Genomic DNA, 20,798 nt, shown 5'->3' with positions numbered 1-20,798 from the left:
AAACAAACCAATCAATTTGTCTAGACCTCTCTCGCCCTTTTCTAATACGCTCACTGCATAATTCATTCATAATCTTTTCCAACGTCATGGGACCGATTTTACAAACAATTTCAAACATTAAATGAATGAAATGTTTAATTTAACGTCCCGAAATTATATCCTGCAAACTAAAGGAAAAGGGTGATAAATTCAAGTAAATGATATTGATTGTATGGATCAAGAACGTGGGTGGGAACAGGATTAATCCAAGAAAAACAACGGAAACGATATTTTTTTTTTTCTGAGTGTTTCTGCTCGAAAGCAGGCTTCAGCTTATTCAGCGTAGCTAGAATGCTTTCTGTGCTACTCAAGCAAGGTAAGGTTGCCAGTTTCTTTCCACGGGTTTCAAAAATATATTTAAAAAATGGAAATTACAAAATTAGAGTGGACGGACAGATTGAGAATAAGTGTCCTCCCACGATTTGCATCCCTGGGATCAACTCAGTGACTCTGAGGGTGTTCTCCCACCACAATATAGAACTTCTTCTTGCCTCTATATTGATAAAGTACCAGACTGTCGCATGGGAGATATGAGTTTGAGTTTTGTTACCTACTACGGGGAAGGGAGACACGGTGGGTTAGCGGTAAAGCCCTCAGCTCTGGTGCGAGAACTTGGCGCTTCAATCCTAGCGCATGGGAGTTTGTGGTGGATACTAATCATGGGTTTTCTCTGGTTTCTCTCGTTCTCTCTAGCAACATCATTCCACCAATTACGTTTTAATTATTCACTTTCATTCATTATCCGTCTCATTTAGTCTAATGGACATCAATTTTAGACGTAAAATTCAAGGTTTTCGTTTTCTTTCAATTGGAGTTTATCTCCAAGGATGCCTGTATTCAAAAGGACATTGAACTTTAAAACCAATATATCCCCAATATCGGTTTCAAGTGTGATCCCAAAGTACTGCTGTTTTAAATGAAGTGAGATCGAGAGGAATACCATTCAATTAGTCTATGAGAATTCTAATTCATTCTCCTAGTTTTCTTCCCGAACGGAAACAGAAGGAAAATGATACACCTGACATTTCACGCCCTCCCTCACCCCCAAAACAGTAATTATGGCGAAAAACTTTTCCTTAAGATTTATCTAAGCTACCTAAGGTATCAATTACCATAAACTAGATAAATATCACATATGACAGAAACTTATGAAAAATATTAACAGAATGAAATGCTTTCTGAAATAAATTCAAGAAATTCTGCCTGACAGTTGATGCTCCTAGAAGAGTCCAAATTCCTTAATTGCTCCTCATTAATTGTTTATTGTACCATAAGTTTTTAATAGAAAAGAGAAATAATGTGTTTTGTTGGTGATTATGGCTTTTTTAAAATAAAAAGGAACACAGTTTTGAATCCTTAGCAGACTGTCCTACATTAAAAAGTTGATGACAAAACTCACAATTTTGATTAGAAATACTGAAGTTTGTTAAGCTTGAGCTGAAAGTTGTTTACAATTATATATATATATATATATATATATATATATATATATATATATATATATATATATATATATATATATATATATATATATATACAAAACTGGCTCAAGTACATCTTCCTCTTTATACTTTTTTCCAGAATTTTGTTAATAGTCCAACATCTTCATCATGCTGAGTCATTTAAAATTAGTTGCTATTGCATCTCTTAAAAAAAGAAAAAATAAAAGAAATAACAGAAAAGAAACTTCACGTATTTTTTTTCATTAATGGACACAACTAAACATTTTCTTTGTTCTTTACACCTTTTCCATTTAATTTCGCAAATATATATAATTTCGCAAACTTGTTTTCTGTAAATTCTGTTTACCCACTTTCTTGGAAATTATTCTGTCTGTATACTATAGAACGGTAACTAGCCCTTATTTCTTTACTTTTCCGATAGATACATATATATTTTTTTCTTCCCAAGAAACACACAAACAGTTAAGTCAGGATTGGTAACACAGTTGTTCAAACCACTAAATATGCAATTTGAATTTTAAAACGTTAAAAATTTCCAAAGCACTTAAAAAAAAAAAACATAATAATTATTAATACTTGCAATTCCAGCATTTAGATAAATTTTCACAAATCAATACGAAGGAGAAATTTCCAGTCAAAGGAAGAAAGTCAAATATTCCCATTTTCTTATGAAATTTACTTGCTAACAATAAGTTGAACATTCTAGTGACACGAAGTTGGAAAATTGGTAATTAAGCCATATATTGACGGAAGAGGTAGTACTTTTGGATACAATAGTGTATGTTATTAAAATTCAAAACACATTTTAATGTTATTTCTTTGAGAACGGGCATATTGTTCGTTTATTTAGCTGACAACTAGGACTATTGTGTTTGACTTGATTAACAGGAAAAGCAAGTCAGAAGATATTTCTCTCTATGTGTCCGCATTTCGTCGGAAACGATGACAGGAAGTGACAAATCAGCGAAAATTCAATATTTAATGGTTTATGACATCTGTGTATTCCCACTTCGGTCCGTACTGTAGGTACACATGGTAAAGCGTATAGTTTTAGCTGCTAGTATGCAATTCCTGTGACATTCATACGCGTATGACAATATCGTAATCATTTCTAAGGGTACTTGTCATGTTTCACCCTTTTTACTTTCGAGCGACGATAGGAGAAAAGAAAATATGGCGATTGTGAAAAAAAATCAGATTCGATATTCGATATTTTAACGGCTTTAAACGTTTCATGGCCCGTATAAACCGAAAAAGATTTTTTGGATCTCTATCCGTCTGTTCGTCCGTCCGTTTGTTCGTCACGGTGTAAATGTGTTCACGCGTCTATATTCCGTACCGTTCTACATATCTGCACCAAATACATATTTTATAAGTAAATATTTCATTAATAGCCTAACAATCTGAAATGATTACTTTTTCATGGTAAAATATATAAGTAGTAGTTTATTCTCAGGGGCGAATTCTTTCTGACGATTTTCTCGAAAACAACTCAGGTGATTTTGTTCATATTTCACAATAAATACTTCATTAATAACCTGATAATATGACATAACTGCTCTAAAAAATGTATGAGGACTAGTTTATTCTTAGGTGTATTTTTTTTCGAACGCTTCTCTCCAAAACGATTGAGGTGATTTTGCCCATATTTAATAAACAAATAATTCTGTAATAACCTGGCAATATTGCATAAGTCTTTCGTCCTGGAAAATAATCTACGAGGAGTAATTTATCTGTAGGAGTGATTTTTCCCATAAGATTTTCTCAGAAACTACTCATGAGATTTTGTTCATATTTCATAAATACATTTTTGATTAATGATCTTACAACGTGGCATTACTTATTTTTCATAAAAAAATAAACGAGGGATAGTTTATTCATGATAGGTGAGCTTTATTTTCGGGCGATTTTCTCTAGAACGACTCAGGAAACTTTGTTCACATTTCATAAATAAATATGTCGTCAATAACTTAACAATATAGCATAATTCATTTGATCTTAAATATATATATATATATATATATATATATATATATATATATATATATATATATATATATATATATATATATATATATGAGGGATTGTTTATTCTTGGAGATGAGTTCATTTCGGATGATTTCCTCAACAAAGACTCAGGTGATTTTGTTGATATTTCGTAAATATACACAATGTTGCATAAATTATTTCTTACGAAAATATCAATAAAGGATAATTTGCCCTTTCTTCGGGTGAAGCTATCAGAAAACGCCACATAGATTTGTTTGTATTTCACAAGAAAATGTTTCATTAATAATAACTGCAGCATAATTTAATTACTTTAATGTATTGGAGCGAGAAAGTTTAGTGCGGTGGTCTGTACTTTTTTATTTTCGTTGTTTCAAAAGTGTTGACAAAACCAAATCATAGGTAGATTTAAAATTTATCTACGTAATTAATTAGAGGTTGGAAACAACTGCTTAGTAGACACGATTATATTATCCATATGTACCTCATTAACAAAGCATGCGTCTTGCAAACCAATTTTGATATTATGAGCAAATTGCGCAAATTTGTACTCACTATAAATTACGGAGTGAAGTACTATTTCCTGATTTCTACAATATCTTGGAAGTGTAGTGACAAAACTGACAAGCACCTTTTTAGCATTTGCATATAAGGCTTCATTCAATAAGGAGATTATGTATTACAAGGTTCTACATGTCTGTAGATGCAACCATGTGTTTCTACACCACGTGTTATATGTAAACACTCTACAGACGACATCCATGAATAGGACGTTGTCCAGATTGCCAACGTTTGGCAAGTGACAGAGATGGACGAACGTAGCCAACATTTTAGGATAAAAGAGGAGAGCACACCACAGAAAACATCAATCTTGCCCGATTGATCAAACTACCAACTTTCTAAGACACCTAGTCATTGAGAGCATCACCACCCCCTCTCTAAGACGCTTGGTCATTGAGAGGTACATAATTACGAAATTTTCTAAGACGCTCGGTCATTGAGAATTCCAACTCCCCTCTCTAAGACGCACGGTTATTGATAGGCACCTATCCAATACACCCTAAGACGCATGGTCATTGGCTCCTTTAATCTTTACCAACAAACCTTCAAATAATTAAAGAAACTTGTACTTATTTACAATATTTGGATCCAAGAAGAAACTTTTGTGTTAAAAGGTAGTGGCAAAGCTCAGACTCCCGTATACTAACTTTTTTAGCTCTACCGTAAAAGACAGAAAATTTTACAATATTTTCATACTATTTTGCTTCTTCATGGAACCGGAAAAGAAATTTCACTGCAGACGATAAAAAAAGCCACCTGCAGTAAAACTGTCTTTGTGCATAACAAGATGGAAACTGTGGTACGTACACCTGTCTCCGTTCAATCCTCCTTGCAATTTGCTCAACAAAACAACCATCTTCATGATATTTAACTATGTGGCACTTGCTCCAGAAGAGAGAGAGAGAGAGAGAGAGAGAGAGAGAGAGAGAGAAAGAGAAAGAGAGAAAGAGAGATGGGAAAAAACTTGTTTGTCAGCATTAAAAAAAACGACTCGCTTCACCAGTCAGAAATACTGATGAGCTACTATGTCCGAGGAGTTCTCCACAGCATGGAGGAAGGTATAAAATGTAGGACAAGATTCACCTTGACCCTGTCCATGGACATAAATTTTAGATATTTTTTTGCCTGTTTTTCTGCTTTCCAATTCTTAGGTCACTTTCCTTGGCAGCCGTTCTGGTTAAAACCAGGGAAACGCTGGCTTGAAGATGGCATGTGTACTTTATGTAAGGATGGATGTACATGTCTAGGAATTTTATATTGAATGGGTGTGTGTAACATATTAAGTAGAAAATTTGCCCTGTTTCGTTAGGTTAGGAAGACAAATATTACAGGTTAGTTTATGTAATTAATTTAACTATCATATCCTAGGAATAGAACAGAATGACCTGTAAAACAAATTAAGTTTACAACAACTGACACTATGCTAGTCTTCACGTCGTCGATTTACTGTAAATTTCATAATTTTGCCGTAAATTTCTAAGCAAGTTCTTACCTATATTTTATACCTATATTTACGATAAATATTCCTAAACAAAAGTTGAGGGTTCAAATACGTAAATTAATAGTGTTTTTTGTTACACTATATTCTACTTTAATTTATAAGATGTAATTGTTACACGTTAATCTTCATCCTTTTTATATTCTAGAAGTAAAGGTGATATAAACCTTACTTCTGTCTTAATGGAACTGAATCTCGTAAAGTGTTTTCAATTAACCACGAACTGATCCTAAAACTAAGCTTTGAACAAACAGGAAATCTCACAAGGCAATGGGTTCATTACGGAGACGTGGAACTTGATTTAATTGATACGCTGTAAAAAACATTCTCCAAGATCCCAAGATCTCACTTTGTTAACATTTGGAATATCCAAATCTTTAAATTGAGAGATTGTAGTTCTTACGTGTATGTCTTTACTTCATTTCTCATCATAACTGTCTCCTGTAGCTTAGCGGCATAACTGTGGGACGTAAACTAAAAGGTTTCGTTTTCATTTTTCAACATTATTTCGATGACAGTATTATGAAGCATTAGTATGTATGGCTTGGCATGACTTTATAAAGAAACAAATCCGAATTTAATAAGAATGCGCACGAGACGAGTCGAGACAGGATTTTCCTGACAAAATTCGAGTCGAGACACGGCTCTTCCAATAGAAAAATATACATTTTTCGAGTCGAGACATCACGAAAAAGCACATTTTTCGTGAAGAGACAGCTACAAATCTTGTCTCGTGCGCATCCCTAGAATTTAAACGCTTTATTATTATTATTTCCTCCACTTTAGAACATTTATTATGTTCTCTCTTGTAGTGCATTTTTTAAGTCGGTTCATATTTTTTTAAAAATCTGCCTTTTATTGAGTTTTTAAAGTAGGCTACTTTTCTTTTTTAAAAGTTTTTTTTTTAAATTATTTCTTTTTAGTGCCTCTTCGAAGTCAGCTATTTTTCGTTACAAAAGTTTTCATCTTCTGCATTTTAGTGTCTTTTAAAGTTATGTATTTTTCCAAAGTATTGTTTTAAAAAATCCGTTTTTTCTTTACCCCAGTAGTTTAGTTAAATACGTAAATCAAAGGTAGGGCACTAACTTTCTGTAAAATGGCTATACCTACGAAGCACGTGTGAACGAATGCGCAATAGATAATTCTCGAAATTATTGATTTTTTTTTAATTAGAGATTCTTAAACTTCCTTGAAAATAATTCATTACATTAGTGGAAACCGGATCATAACATCACGTAGTCTAAAAAGACTAGCAAGCCTTTTGCACACGAGATGGGATTAGTATACCAAATCGCATGATATGTGACTCGCAGCGGATCCAACCCAACGTCATTTGAAAGCCGATGGTTGAAATTAGTAGATGTGTAAAAAAAAGTGTTGGAATTCTTGTAATCAGACTAAAATGCTGACCGTGAAAGTGTTTCCGCAAAGCTGTTCTACATTTTGTAATTCTATTTCGATAAGGGTGCAAATGCAGCGCAAGCCCGTGAAGAAATTTGCACTGTCTATTGGCAAGATACGTTATTAAAAGCAACAGCCAAAAAGATGGTTCGTTTGTTTTGTTCTGAAAATGTTGATGTCCAAGAGGTTTCTCGCTGTGGGCGACCAACCACAGAAAAACTGGATGATACTATGACAAAAAATGATCAAGGCCGGTGTGTAAACAGGCATGTGATCGACAATGGCCTAAAGATCCATTAGGAAATACTGTTAAATCATTTGAAGTAAGATGCCTATAAAAAGAGTTCTTAACCGCTTGGTTATAGTTATGCATCACACCTTACTTTGTTATTTATTTTGTTGCCGCATATTTTAGGATATTTTTTACTTGGGCGTTTCAGAAATTCTTGATTTGCTTTTTATAATTATTAATATTTTACACACAAGAACATTCCTTGAGAACAGCTTATTCGATTAGTGAAAATTGCATCAAAATATGACCAACGGTTCTCTATAGAAACGCGAACATACATACACATACATAAGTCATACTGAGTACCTCCTTTTAAGTCGGTTAAAAAACGGCTAAGTAGCAGAGGTGTACCAGCGCTACAGAAAATAGCTGTTTGTTACAAGTGACATAAGGTTACCGGACTCAAGCCCCTATCCTGTCAAGAGGGTTGGTTGCTTCAAGGTCTATCAGACCACTTGTGGATTTCAAATGCAGACGTACTAATTTTACAGAAACAACTTACGTTGTATCCACATTCAGACTTTTTGAGGCATTATTTTTCACTTTAACCATGAATTCACATAAATACAATTTACGTGCAATAATACAGAACTTGTAAGGGGAAATTTTGCTTTATTGTATAACCTTGCTATAGAGGCAAAACTGTGCTTATTACTTTTGTAATTTTGGAGAATGTTTAGAAAGCAGTGAAGGATGCCAACATTGGCCAACCTCAAGACACGTATTACTGAAATGTCTTTGGGTTGAGCTTTGATGTGTTAATTCGTATTGCATGTATGCACACTAACTACTTTCGTAATATCGGTAAATAAATTCACATAATATGACTTTTTGTTTCAATACTGTATTTCAAAATAAAACACAACATATTTTGTATGCTAAGGAAAAGTGAAATACATAAAGCCACGACATTAGAATGTTAAAAGTGCTAACTCGTCAACATAACAGTCCGGTTTTAAAAATCCAACAAAGCAATATTGAAATAGGTGTCCTCAAACCCACGCAGTGCTTGGTGCCCAAACAAAAACACCGCCTACAAATAAGATGAGAACATACAGAGAAGTGTTTCTGTCCAGTTGACGACATGTTAAGTCGACGTCTGTTATTTTTATGACTTCTTTCTGAATGACTTGCACCTATGTTCAAAACATTACTCATGACTCATTGACCCTGAAGTAAGGTGCGGTGAAGCAAAGCGAAAGTTTAAATGGATGTTGATGCAAGTTCACATATAAAATATCAATACTGATATGTATCAAACAAACTACACTCAAGGAAAAGTCGTTACAGTCTAGTAACTAACACGCGTGATTCATGTGTGTGTGTGGTTCCGAATTCGATTCCCAGGGGTAGTAGTGGTGTGGATCAATTATCAGATAAAAACCCAGTAGTAAAGGGTGCCGTGAAAAATTCAGTAGGCATAGAACACCACACACACACACACACACACACACACACACATATATATACATACATACATACATACATATATACATGCATAAATGGAACACGTAAAATGTCAGGTTGACAACGAGCAGGTGGCGACCATAGCGGCGAACTGTTTGGTGGTAGTGCGCGTTAGGGCAAACTCCGCACCATGTGAGGAACAGCGCATCAGCTATGTACAATAAACTGAGCAGATGGTGATAGCGTAATATCAACAAGCTCCCTACTTTCCAAAGATGGCAAATTGTTGGCATTTGGTTATATGGTGCGAGCGTAAAGAAAGTGACAAGTGTGTTGGGTTGGTCGTGAGGGACAGTATCCAAGATGACGACGGTCTACAAACTCACAGCAAAACCACATCGGAGAAGAAGAGCAGTGTTTGGAAGGAAACTATCAGTGGCAGCTCCCGTAGAACATTAAAGCAGATTGTAACGCAAAACCATCTTGTGATTGCGGGCCAAGTAACGGAGGAACTCAAGCAACATCTTCCACACCCTGTGACGAAAATTACAGTCCACCGCGAATTACATGACATGGATATGGATTGAGCAATGCACTGCACGTGGAATGGTGTAATATTCCACTTGCTACCACTCACGATCTCGACGACTCGATTCCACGTTGCAGCTGCCCGGAGGGAGAAAGGTGGTCCAACTCTATATTAATCTGGTAAATTGCACTTTTCAGGTGCTTCCATTAAATTAATAGGGATCTGTATTTTATACTCGCACTCAGCTTGTCAAGTTTTACAACTGTGCCAAGTTTGGTCGAAATCAGATGCGTTTAATATAAAATAAGAATAGAAAAGAAAGGAAGTATTTATGCTCCATTCTTCACCATCTCCCATCATTTCAACCAAGTTTTGCATTGAATTTACATTGATAAAAATTATTAATATAAATTAATGATATAGGCAACTGGGACCTAGGTCTGCACATGAATATATAAAATTCTCAATTGAAGCTATGGAAAAAGAAATGATTTGAGGGAACTTCAATCAGGATTAAAAAAATAAACAAATAAACAAAATAAAATCGTGAATATATCACAACTACAAAATTTTCAAATCACAAAATTCGTCACTCGATCACACACGCTGCTTAGAATTATGCATTTATTTATCCGTTGGCTGAGCAAAGAATATATGTTGTGTAAAGAGAACAGACACTATTAAACCGGACTATAATTTGTTTCTTGATCGAACTGTTCTGGTCTGTGGGTGTGCCGAAAGTTGAAAAGTTCATGATCACGGGCGCATCAATCTCAATGGTTTTGATTTATAATAATAATCGCAAAGAAATTAAGCCTGCTGTAAGAAATCTAATTCGCCCAATATTTACACCAAATATATCTTCCGATATTATCCATTTAAGCATAGGAAAATAATTGGTAACACCATTTACTTTAATAGAACAAGGACTAATTCTCAAAGAATGGTTTCACGTATAAGCTAAGTTAATGATAGGCCAGCCTTTGACACAGTTTGATGTCAAAACGAAGATATTATTTTATACACTTAGTAAAACCTGCTCATATCGATTCTACAAAAGAATTGTTCGAATTTGAATGATTTATGTGGTGTCCAGTAGCATAGAAGCACAGTTTGCTACTGAGTAGCATACTGCACACCCAGCAGCACACAATAGTACCAGAAAGATCGTCGAAGTGGTTTTGTTTACGAAAGAACTCTATATCAAAAATTCACTGTTAAGCAAAAATTAACACAAACACAAGTAACTTTGTTATTATATGGCAATTGTATATATTAATCACAATTTCTCTGTGACCAAGGACTTTTGTGCCACCCTGTCTGATATTGAAAGAGTGGCACCGAACACTAAGAGTATCTTATTGATCGAAACGGAACTAACATAAAGATACTAGGCAAAGTTACAATTTCCGATTCTTGCAGTGAATGTCCGGTACGTTCACGGGAAATAACTTATAAAATAATTTTGCTACAGAAACACATCCTCTCACTTTTAATGACCACAGCAAATGGAATTCCGCATACTTTCTTGCAAAATTAATAAACAAGTGCTATTAACTTCCATTTCTTACACAATAAAAACACTCACTTTCTCTGCACTTACAGGTGTTTCGAGGTATGCTTTTAGAGATTATTAAGATTTTCTTCTGGGCTATTGCAGTTGTTTGATTGTTGTCTTGTTATGAATTTTGTGAATACCATAGTTCCGCAATTAGTTCTTTTTTCTATTATGATTTACTGCAAGATTCAACTTTGTTTCTAATATGTATGGATTAAAAGGAAACTTTAGAAAACAGTCATGTGATAAGTCAATGTTTTGCATGACCATACGTCAATGTTCGCAAATATATAAGTTAACGTGAATTTATGAACAGTTTTAGTCTTCGAAGAATAGGACTTAAAAATAAAATAAAAGCAATGTGGATGATGGCGCCAGGCAATCCGTAAATTTAGTTTTATTCGTTTGCACTACAGTGTGTGTTGCAATAACATATGCACGCACTTTGAATGATTATAAACTCAAAGTTTTTTGTGATACGTGGCACTTGTATAATTCAAATAGATGTTAAATGTAGAAACTTGTAAGTAATCCAAAGTACTCAGAATTGATAATCATTCCAAATATTATTCAGCGTATTATCCAATGGACTCACAAACAATAACAGTTTATTTTGGAGCACATCTTATTTCAATACCTATTCCCCCCCTCCGTTTTATAACATAATTCTTATCTTTGATATGACAGCAGAAAAACAATAAATCAATGGTTTAAAGTCTGGCAAATATTAAGTGTGTATCTAAAGGCAAGAAGAACTTCATTTTGCTACAAGTAATTTAATATACACTATTATTGGACACCCTATATTCATTCTTGCATCTACTTGTAAATCATTCTAGTTTCAAATCTCAGTTTATCTTTAAAGTTGCTAACTCTCTCTAGGGCACAATAAATGACTCAAGAAAATCCATTTAGAGTCTATTCAAAACACTATTCATCTTGACGAGATTGTAAATGACAGTTTTAAGAGTTTAAAAATAATAGGGAACTGTCACATAAATATAAACAAACATTACTGAATATAATATACTACTTTTACGATTTATCCAAGTAAAAATTGGAAAATATCTATAAGTCTTTGAAATCACTATCATGTATTTGAATATTATATTCAAGACAAGATAAATCAAATAGTTGATGCACTGTTGTATGAAATGAGACATTTGGCTTTTACTCTAGTGACAAAAAAAAAAAAAAAAAAAAACAGCTGTAATATATCTAAGCAGTGTACATAAATTAATTAACCAGTTAAACAAATTCACCACACAAAATATTATGTTCTAATAAGTCCTAGAAAGCCTGTCATTACATCATTTTTTTAAAACTCTATTACAATGCATTGTCTTGTATTTTCTGAAACGTGTTTCACACATGAATATGTGATTTTACGTACTGGAGTACAATATTTGTTGGTAAATAATGAACTTCAGTCAAGTGTGAATTTATTTTCAACATTGAAGTTCACTGATCCCTCTATTGACATATTTAATAAATATATATTTATAATTTAATGCCCTTTAATGTTGTCAATTCAAGGAATTTGTACGCGATAATAATGTCGCATGACGGAACAGCATGACAAGTTAAGACGCGCATATGGAAATTCAATGTAACTAGGTCTTGTCAGAAGCTACAATGTAATACATTAACGAGTGTGGTTTATTAAAAAAAAAATCTACACACTATATTTCTATTCTAAACACGGCATTGATATATTAAAGTAAGTAAACGTCACAGACGCTTTTCGAATTCTAACCTCACATATTTATGAATAAAGGAAAAACAGAACCACGTTCCACATACCATGAATGTGTATGTACGGAAGTTTGGTGAAAGACCTAATTGCTTGTGGTTACACAGGAGAAAAGCGTCTGACAAATGCATTGTACCGAAGATTGAAGACCATATTCTACAACGAAAAAAAAAATGAATGCCAGACACGTTTCTCACTCCAGTTCCTGCTGTCAAACTAAAACAATCTGGTTTTATAATCTAGAGAGCATTCCAACTACATTAAAATAATATTCTTCAAGTATCCTGGTTGTATCCAGTTTTATTTAGATTTAGAGTGGAAGGTTCTGTTTTTTTTTCTTTTAATTAAATTAACTAACCGTAATTTAACTTACTCAAAAGGTTAGAAGTCAAAACTAACAAAAAATCTAATATTATAGGTGATGTTACGAGTGAATTATATGAGGTTCACCTAACCAGGCACTGAACAATAGGCTAAAAGTTACTCTGTTTCTCATGAATTTGTTAGACGTATTCCTTCCTAAGAATATTTCTGAGTTCTTGATAAATTAAAATGATAAAGTACGTGTTCAATCTATATCCTTACAGTTTTAAAGTAACACATGCATTTTTAAACTCATTAATCGGTATTTTGTTATAGTCTATTTAGTTGAAACATTTCCTCCCTATAAGCTATTGAAAGTTATAACAATTTCGTTTCACACTGTAAAACTACACTAGATTTCCAAACAACAGGATTGCAATGCCTAGGTAATTAAACCCATAAGCGATATATCTATCAGTTCCCGTTTAAAAAGCCAGATACGGAGGAAGATGGAACCAACACTTGTGTGGATGATTAATATAAGATCTTACAGCTTTTACTCTGTGAAAATTCAATTCAATGTTAAAACTACACACACATACATACATACATATATATATATATATATATATATATATATATATATATATATATATATATATATATATACCACTTCCGGTTGGAATATAGGGATAAAGACGAAGACGTAAGCTATTCTTGGGACGCTGAAAACGTGCCAGATAACTTTTCCACTCTATTTCTGATCGCTTGTTACAACAGACAGACAGACCAGTGTGTTGTCATAGTGTCCGTTGTGAAGTACTCCATTCCTACCCGTACAGCAAATAGATGACAATTGTGCGCTATTCAGCGCTCTGTGACTACTCACCACAAAGACAACAGATGAAAATCGTGTATCATTCAGTGTTGCCAAGTTACAAGAATAGAAATGGCAGATATTTCAAAAGTTGCGTTCTTTATGGAACACCCTATACATAAATTAGTTTGGAAGTTTATGAAGTAGGCAAATATATAGTAATGTAATGATAATCTTAAGAATTTTTGTCCTTATATAGCACTGCCAAGTAATAAACAACTGTTACATGCTGTACAATGAAATTTTCATGAAAGGATTTTAAAAAAAATGCGTTTTATAATACGCAGTTTGGATACAAGATTAGGGTTGCTCAAATCATAAAGAATAACAGTCCATACTTGGGATTGAAGAATCAAAAGTTGCTTCAAAATTACCCCCTTTCTTTGGAGGCTCTATTAGTTGTTAGTTCAACAAGGAATTCAAATTACATACATTGCCAATAGCAACCTAAGCCATGTGTCCTTCGCCAAAGACAACAGCAATAATTCAATTAAGGAGAACGAAATTAACTGAGATTAATGGTATATATATATATATATATATATATATATATATATATATATATATATATATATATATATATATATATATATATATATATATATACTAGAATTTTTCAAAAGTGACTAAAGAAAAGATAAAAACGGTATCTCGGTAAAAACAATGTTCGATCTAAACATGGTTTAGATTAATTTCAGTGTTCCTTTATTGGACCTTGAAATTTGAACAACCACTATTCTACAAGATGGATTTTGTTGCATGTACGCGGCGGATTTTTTTTTTTTTAATTTGTCTAAGTATCATATGCATATCAATTTTATATACAGAATAACTGTCGAAACAAAGACTATGTTAACGCAGTTTGCTTTACAAATACCCTAGGAATGATTTGAATACAGTATAGCTTTTCCTGTACTAAAAGATCATAATTATTTCTGTGTAGTAGAGACTGAAAATTGAACCCTCTTTCCTCCACCTAAAAAAAGAAAAAAAAAAGAGAAGTAAAAGGTGATTCAATTTCATTACGGAGACGCATTCACTTTGAGGAGCTGCACTGGTTAGATGGTTAGGACAAAATACCTGAGATTGAACACGAAAATTCTCTACTTCAAGTAAGCACACTAGCCTTGAGCTACCTGCTCATATGAAGAAAAACACTTTATGTAATAATAATCCAATATTTTTTAAATAGGTAAATACAAATGCTTTAATATATAAATTGTTTCCAAGTGTAAGGAAACCCAACTTATGTTGACAAGAAAGTGAAAGCAGACAAAAGCACACTGAAAGAGGAAATAAAACTTCCTAAGGCTTATCTCCAGGTATAGTTGTCTGGTTCAAGAAAGGAAAAAAAAAAAACATTACAGAGCATTGACTTAGTGACACGTAACACTGCATATCATAGTTGGCATGGTGAAAAAACAAACGCAGACAAGAAAGCAGACATCAGGTGCAGAGAGGCAAAAACAGATTTAATAACAACGATCGTTCTCTTTACTTAAGCTTAGGTCCCGTGGTTATTTCCAGTAAACTAATTGCGAGCAGAAAAAGAAGTCCAGCTGAATTGATGCTGTGGCTGGGAAAAGGCCCACGTATTTTTTTTTTCGTTCATCAGTTTAAATGAACCTCCATTACTTGTTCTACAATCTGTAGTTTTTGTTGCAAAATGTGAATACCAGAATTCAGAAAAGCAGTTTAAAAGAGCTGAATCCTGTATTACTCTGCAAAGCAAACAAAACTTCAAAGTGATTTATTTCAAAACATAGTTTCCACTTAGGCTATAAATGCATCCTTTTCCCGGCCACCACGTCAGTTGTGATGACGACGTAATTTATACAGTAAAAAATGTGAAAATCATTTGTATTCCGACAAAATCTGTGACACCTGAAATCACATATTCTTGAAGTATGCAATCTACTAAGCCCTTTTACGTATTCTTGTAGATATAGTATGTTTAAACTTTCGAAGAAAGTCATAAAATAAATCTAAAAAACGCCATTAGTCTGAAAACGTGAAGACTATATTAGTACCTTACTTACGTACAACATAAGGAAGCTGGAAAATACTTAGTGATCTTTTGATCTTAACTCAAGCCCCAAACAGCTAAGTTCGAATCAATTCTGTACATAACAGCTTTGGGAAAAACCATTAGCCTATATCTTAATTAGTTTACAAGGAATACCTTTTTTGAAAAATCAAGAAGTAAATAATTTGAAAATTAAGATAAGGAGGTGTTTAAAAGTAGCAAAAAACCCTTATTTTTAGTTTGAGTCCAGGAACACCTAAACAATATATACGTATATACAGAGGCGGATCCAAAGGAGGCTATAGGGGCTATAGCCCCCCCTTGACTTGACGCTCAGGTATACACTGCATAAAATGGGCTTCAATCATGCTTTACAATGGATAAAGCTTCAAATTATGGTTTAGCCCCTCCCTTGACCATAGCCTGGATTCGCCACTGTATATATATATATATATATAACGAGTGACACTTGTGAAACTATGCGAATGCAATATGGAAATATATCTTTAAGTTCTTTCCAGATGCAATAGAGGGATTGTGAGAAATAAAAACTGTTAATCTGACGCTGAATCCATATCAAAAACAGTTTCTTGCTGTGTATTGCAATTATTCGTTGAAATGATTCCAATAAACTGCTTGCCGCTATGTACTACCGTTTTTGTTCTATGACGAACACATTTAAGACCGGAAATGGCAGTAGCGGGTCGTAGTCTGTACAAGCACCGGTTGCAATGTTGTAATATCAAAGGTATGTAGGTACGCGCAAGTGTTCCCCTCCCCCAGCATTCTTGAGTCTTATCCAAGAAATATTCAGGAAATATGAAGAAGAAAGTCTTTTAAGCTCTATTTGTATATTATTGATTAAATTATTTCTCTAATATTAATTTAATATATAAGCTATTTCCTTTTTTTCAAACAACCACTATCAATGTATGTTTATACACTATTTATATACAAAACCTCTACACTCATGTTATTGAACACGAGATAAATCGAATATATAGTGTGTTGTAAGCCATGAATGATGGCGCTAATCCGAAAAGCAGAAAAAAAAGCAAGAAAATTGCATGCACGCAGTTAAACAAAATTATTTAATTATATAAACTATGCATTATTTTAGAATGAAAGGTCTTTCTTCGATCTTTCGGGCTTCAAATTTTTCTATGACCTTATTAAAATCTGAAATGCTGCTCGACAAGTTTCTCTGAATAGAAAGCATCGCTACCGCAAATATTTTCCGCTTTATTTTCTTTAGGGTCCAGAAACACCTCTCTCCTCCGACAATATGCATTTTGTTAGCATTTCTTTGTATAAATATACGGAACAAAAAGTCCATTTTCAGGAACCACGTATTTTTTTGTCTGTAAAGAAGCATGAAATCTAAGATGTTTTCCTTTGAAAATGAAAAAAAAAATAGTTTAACATTCCAGCAAATTAGGCTAAAGAAGACAGATGAGTATTGGAAGTGAATGATTTGATATTAATTTATGCTCTCCGCCGGAAATCGAACACGGAATCATGTGCACGAAAGACACAGAGCTAGGAATTAGACCAGTAGTAAGACATTTTCTTCTTGAAGACTCGATTGACCCCCCCTCCCAGAATATGATTTTTTTAAGAATAAATCTTATCCCAAGAATTTTCACCTTTTTATTATAAATGTTAAATAAAATCTATTGACTTCGAACGACCGCCCCCCAAACTTTCAGCCTGGATCCGTCCCTGCTACCACCAGACTTATATTTGTTCTTTGCGAGTTTATGTTTTGTGAATAACTTCTTTCTTCCACGCATCTGTATCTTCCTCATGCTATCAATTGAGTCAAGCGCTGCTAAGCGGAGTAATTCGTAACTATTACAGAAGCTGACCAGTTGCGGCAGAAATTGCAACCGCAAGGAACCAATACGGGAAGATAGGAGCGTTGCAAGAATAAATCCACTTCCCCATGTTAAAAGATAGGAGCTCGCTGCCATATGCTCAATGTTACTGCTTCCAGTGGCAACGTTCGCTGCCACTGGAAAGGTAAATCTCTCTCTTTCTTTCCGTTTTTTTTTAATTGACTTTTTTCAGAAATGCATCAATACTGTTTTGCGCTCAAGAGCAAAGGTTTAGTTTTTACTGATACACTACTTTAACACTTAAAAATATTTTTAGTATTAAAAAAAATATCCGGTTGCACAACCATGCAACATATAGTACCAGCCGCCACTGGGAAATGGTTTATTTATTCTACTTCAGGTTTGAATAGAGTATTAATGAATGAGATGAAGCCTATTCTTGGGAAATTGAATAAATTAAAAAAAAACAAAACGCTTGTCTCTATCCATTAGGATCGTTTCTGCTCTATGGTGGTCATCATTTTGCTGTTAAACAAGTGCAGTTTTATTGAGAAAGTGTACAAATGAATGCTGAGTTAGGAAGTTTTTTGGAGGGAGGATTTCTGGACACGGTGGACCCACCGTGAGTGCGCCTCTGTAATGGTGAGTTATCATTCAGCAAATGTGAATAATTTGATTATAAAAAAAAAAAACATTTTTGTGTATTTTAGCTAGCTAAACCTTTTTACATGGAATATGTTTATTATTTAATCAATGTGGAGATATGTGTATACAGGAGTCATATCAGCTTGCAAGTCGCTGCCATCTATGGATTCCAGTTTGTTATGCAGACAAGTATTTGGCGCTAAAATTAAGAAAACGTTTCGTGTCCATTATCCTATACTTTCCTTCTTCCCCAACTATTGATCTTTTCCGAGTGATGACTTTATCAGCAAGTTTCTAGTAATTGTTTTCTTCTTGATCTTATTGGGATAAAAAAAAGATATTGGACGTGAACAAACGTGCTTCTTGTGTAGAAGTGCGTAGATCCCCGTGTCCTGAATTACTTTGTGCCTGTAGGCCGTAAAAGCAGTCCACTCAATTCAGTAATGTTCGATGAATCGTCCGTTAGATGCCCCCAATTCACGACAAACTCATGCAACAAATGATCTGTGTCTTTTCTTCTGTGTAATTTTACTAATGAAACCAAACAAAAACAGAAAAGTCAATAGTAAAAACTCTAGACAAAAAACTGAACAAAAAAGTACGTAGTTTTCTAGAGCGAATCACAAACGACTCGAAAATTATCATCTTCAAGGAAGAGTTGAAGGTTATTACACGTTATTTCTTTTACTGCAACAACAACAAACAGTCTTTCCTCTGAAACATTTTATTAAATATTAGAGAAAGAAAAAAACGAACTAGATAGAATATGCGATTAATTTACCTGAGCAAATAGCAAAGAACCCAGGATGTGGCATTACAAAAGAAAGCATATATGACAAGTTTTGCTAGCCAAGAATGACCTACACCTTACAGTATGATTTATTCTAGCAAAACGGATTTCCTTTCTATTCTTAATTAGTTTATTCCTTGATTGCCACATCTGAAAAATAGTCCATAACTAGGCCATTTATATTATCTTTTATTTTCTTGTTGTGGCTGTACCGGTTGTTTGACAAGTTGAAGCGAAGAACAACGGCATCAGGAATGGACTTTTCAAACTTAACTTGACCTCTTCAATTTTCCAGCTCTGGTTCGGTGGGTCAATGATTAATAACTGAAAGGCGCTACCAGCTGCCTCGTGTAATAGTTCACGTCAGTGCTGGATGACAAAAAGGAATTACCTAGAGAAAACTTATTGATAACAATCTCCTTCTATGACCAGACATGAAAATGTGAATATCTTCAAATTCTTCTTTACCACGGAAGCGTTTTGACTAGTGGAATATTAACATAGGTCTACTCTAAAGAGGAAACAGACTTAGTAACTATCATGGATAAAGTAGGCTTTAGATTTTGGAGCTTAATCAAATAAAATTCTCAATGAAATGAAAAGACAGTAAAATACATATAAAATACACTTGCTAGGAAAATAGATAACAGTATGCATCTGAAACAATAAGAGTAAATAAGACTATTACTCATGGCTCTATCTCTTTGTTCATAACGTAATAGTCAAAATCAGTAGCAGTTGCATAAAGTATCAAACTACAACTACTACCTTTGATACAAACTTCATGCTCAAATATTTATTGCTCCTGCTGTAAAACATGACGGAATTATTAAATTTAGGAAACAGTTTTATGCAGCTCATATATACTCATATATATAGTATATGAGCGGCCTAGACAAACATGATGGGAAGCGCCACTCCCGGTGAAATTGAATTATTAGGTGAAATGAGTTGCGATCGAACTACGAAAGAGTATGTATTATAGGTAGCTTAATTTCGGAACTGTACCTGCAGATAGCAGAAGAACCTTCTCTAATATTTGTCAATGTATTGAATTGCATGGGAATGGTCAATCTTTCCCAGCCTACTCGAAACTTAAAAAAAAGTGACATACCATTATGTTTTCCATATATATGCAAATATGTTTCTCTTCCTTCACTTGCCAGGTAAATACCATACATTCCTGATATAAAACGAATGCAAAAGTGAACGGATGATCCTTAAAACTACTACTGTCTTTGGATTACAATTCTACATCTTGGCAGTTCTATTTATCAAATACTGTATTCACTGCTATACCCACTATATCATATGACAGTTTCGTTGTCCCCAGTAACTTTATTTCCAATATAGCATTTCATACCTTAACAGGTCCACATTTGCTTCTCGTAAAGTAATATCCCTTTTTTTGAGTTGAGTTGATTTTGAGTTTAACGTCCCGTTCAGCAGCGAGGCTATATGAGACGTGGACCTACTGATTAACGTGGAATCCGAACCACATGAGCTCCCGCCGGGAATCGAACCCAGGTCTCCCATCCCTTTTTTTGAGTGTCTACTTTGTCATAACTCTGTGTTCTTTGGTCTCAATGGACAAGTAATAATTATTTAACACAGAATATTCACAAACTTACACTCGTAACACAAAAATCTATTAGTAGGAATTGTAATCAGGCTTAGTTCTTCAGCATCTTTAATTTTTTCTCCAGCTTGGCTTTATCTGCATATATTTTGCTTATACTGTTTTACATTTCTGCAGATGGGACTCCAAATTGTGACAGAATAATATTAAATTATAGGGTCTACTATTATCT

At 33.9% G+C, this 20,798-nt stretch overlaps 1 protein-coding gene across 5 annotated transcripts in view; it reads right to left on the bottom strand.

Annotated features, from left to right (window-relative positions):
* Positions 1 to 20,798, bottom strand: part of LOC145688374 (uncharacterized) — a 726,484-nt gene that overhangs the window by 284,270 nt on the left and 421,416 nt on the right. The gene's annotated exons all lie outside the window — the stretch shown is intronic.

This window comes from Thermobia domestica, chromosome 6 (assembly GCF_964235325.1).
Source record: "Thermobia domestica chromosome 6, izTheDome1.hap1.1, whole genome shotgun sequence".
NCBI classification, from domain to species: Eukaryota; Metazoa; Arthropoda; class Insecta; order Zygentoma; family Lepismatidae; genus Thermobia; species Thermobia domestica.
The sequence above is the reverse complement of the archived record's forward strand: the minus strand, read 5'-3'. Positions and strand labels throughout refer to the sequence as shown.